Below are 2,467 nucleotides of genomic sequence, written 5' to 3'. Positions count from 1 at the left end.
ATAGATAGATAGATAGATAGATAGACAGATAGATAGATAGATAGAGAGGGGGGGGGGAAGAATAAAGGAAGAAGAAGAGAGAAAGAGAGAACAAGATAGATAGACAGATAGACATAATATAAAGAGTGGGTGTGTGGGTGTGAGCAATGGAAAAAGTTCTACATCAATTATGAAAGCAAAGAATAGTGACTTGCATTATTACGAGGTTACGAGGTGTTAGTGTTTGAAACTGACTCCAAAAAGGCGTTGCTCATTGGCGACTACAAGTGGTGAGGGATTATTGTCTTCGTTTATGGTATTCTGTATTAATGTGCATTTATGTATTAGCCCCTTCACTCCTACGGCAATGTAGGGCTCACGTCTCCTCGGTCACGCCTTTGTGTGCTTTGAGTGACCGTATTTTGGGTGACTCTTAACGTATGTATTTTGAATATGGACAAGGGGGCTATCCCGAAAACTGCTTTTTGTTGTTGTTGAGAAAATGGAAGGTAAAGCTTAAGGACCCATAAAATCCATCTCTGTGTATTTGTTTTCAAATGAATTCTTCTGTAGTTTTGCACATGAGTTAGTTATGACCTTGCCTGTGGTATACGTATCAATTACTGACAAGTATTTACTCGATTAAAAAGAAATCTAACCCAAAAGTTGGGTTGGCTCGGTTGTGTAGATATGCAGAAAACGCTGTGGACGAAAATCTGGGGGTGAAGTGGGCCATCCCATCCAAAATAAGGATTACCTTTCTATCTGGACTATTCCTGCACTGAAGTATATACAAAATTAATGGTCTATCCCCTGCACAATGGGCAAACTTTTCATTGGGTTCAGTGGTCTAGCCTATCCTCGTGAGCATTACATTTTCTACATTTTCTATCAAACAAATTGATGCACTTTTTTGGAGCAGTACCCAAGTGAAAACTGATACAGTACAGGAAAAGATTTGATGCAGAAAAAACTTACCTCTCATAGATTATCGCAGACGTTGGGGTCATTTTCACTGCAACATGCACTGAACTCTTCATTTGAGGTGTCAGCCATTTTTTAGGGTTAACCCATTGAAAAACTTTCAAAAGTTTGCGTTTTCTCAAAAGGACAAGGAGTGTTTTCTCCATAACCAAACAAATATAAACACCAATGAAACTAGATTTCTCATATACGTAGGGAAATACCCAATTTCGGTGGAGGTCAAAAATATCTGAAAACCCCCAAAATCTGGGTTAGCCCGACCATATGTCAGCAGACAGAATTTATTTAAATTTGTAGGTATGCTGCCTGAGTGGGTAGTGCAAGGTTTTAAACCCCGTCATTGCCTGGCAGAGACGGTTTCTCTTGTTGGACTGTACGAATAAGATCTCCTGTCTCCCCCCCATTCCATTGCCCACAGTTAGCAGTACTGAAGCCTCAGTTAATACCTCTCTGGCTACAACGAGCACTATAAATATTAAGGTTATGCTAGCGCATGAACTTAAAATTCAACGGATGTGATAAAATATAAAATGTGAACAAATGTGTTCATTTTAATGGGTCTTGTTCAGTTACATACGCCATGCATAATCACAGTAGGATAATTTCGATTGACCACTTTATGGGGCGTAATCTTAGCAAATGTTAAGAGAAGACAATCTATGCAATAATAATATACAGTATAAGCATCTGGTCTGGCTTTTAAAAATTTACTGGCATTTAGATATCTTTTTATAAATAACTGAAGGCAGGTTATTAGGTCTTCTCTACTTAACTCAACAAGAAAGAAAGAAAGAAACCAAAACAGTTTGAGAGTCCGCAGGGGAGGGCAAAGTTTTCTAAACACATAGCTCATCTCTACGAAATCGGTTCACTGTCACTTTCATTGTGGGGTTGAGAGTTTTGGCGGTTTCTGGGCGGTGGGAGGAGACGGGATAATGACGATACCAAACTCCCACAAACAGGTAGCCTACAATGATGGTTATTTCTATAAACTAAAATTTGTGAAACGCAGGAATGCGCTTTTACTCGAAGACTTGCTCCATTACTCAATTCTCGGGCCTGGCAGCTGGAGGATTTGATTAATGTAAATTGTACATGTGTATTTACGTGTGTCATTGTAAAACAAATTCCCAAGCGGATCAATAAAGTTTAATTAATTAATTAATTAATTAATTAATCTATCTTTAAAAAATATTATCTAATTCATCTTTATTCCCCACTGAGTCATAATTAGCTCAAATGCATAAACAAGAGTAGAGCAAACACGACAAATTTGATGGTTAATTATTACATGTTTTATTCTAAAACGCTTGAGTAACATCACGATGTCAGCATTCTCTGCGACAACTAAAGTGTAAAATCTTACACTTACTGTAGATGGATATATCGATACCAAATGAAGAACGAGGTTATCTCTTTTCTTTCTTTTTCTTCTTCCCCTTCTTTTTCTCTTTCTGTCTCTCTCACTCTTTCTCTCTCTCTCTCTCTCTCACTCTCTCTCTCT

Source organism: Aplysia californica, unplaced genomic scaffold (genome assembly GCF_000002075.1).
Source record: "Aplysia californica isolate F4 #8 unplaced genomic scaffold, AplCal3.0 scaffold00503, whole genome shotgun sequence".
NCBI lineage: Eukaryota > Metazoa > Mollusca > Gastropoda > Aplysiida > Aplysiidae > Aplysia > Aplysia californica.
This window is presented reverse-complemented; position numbering follows the sequence as displayed.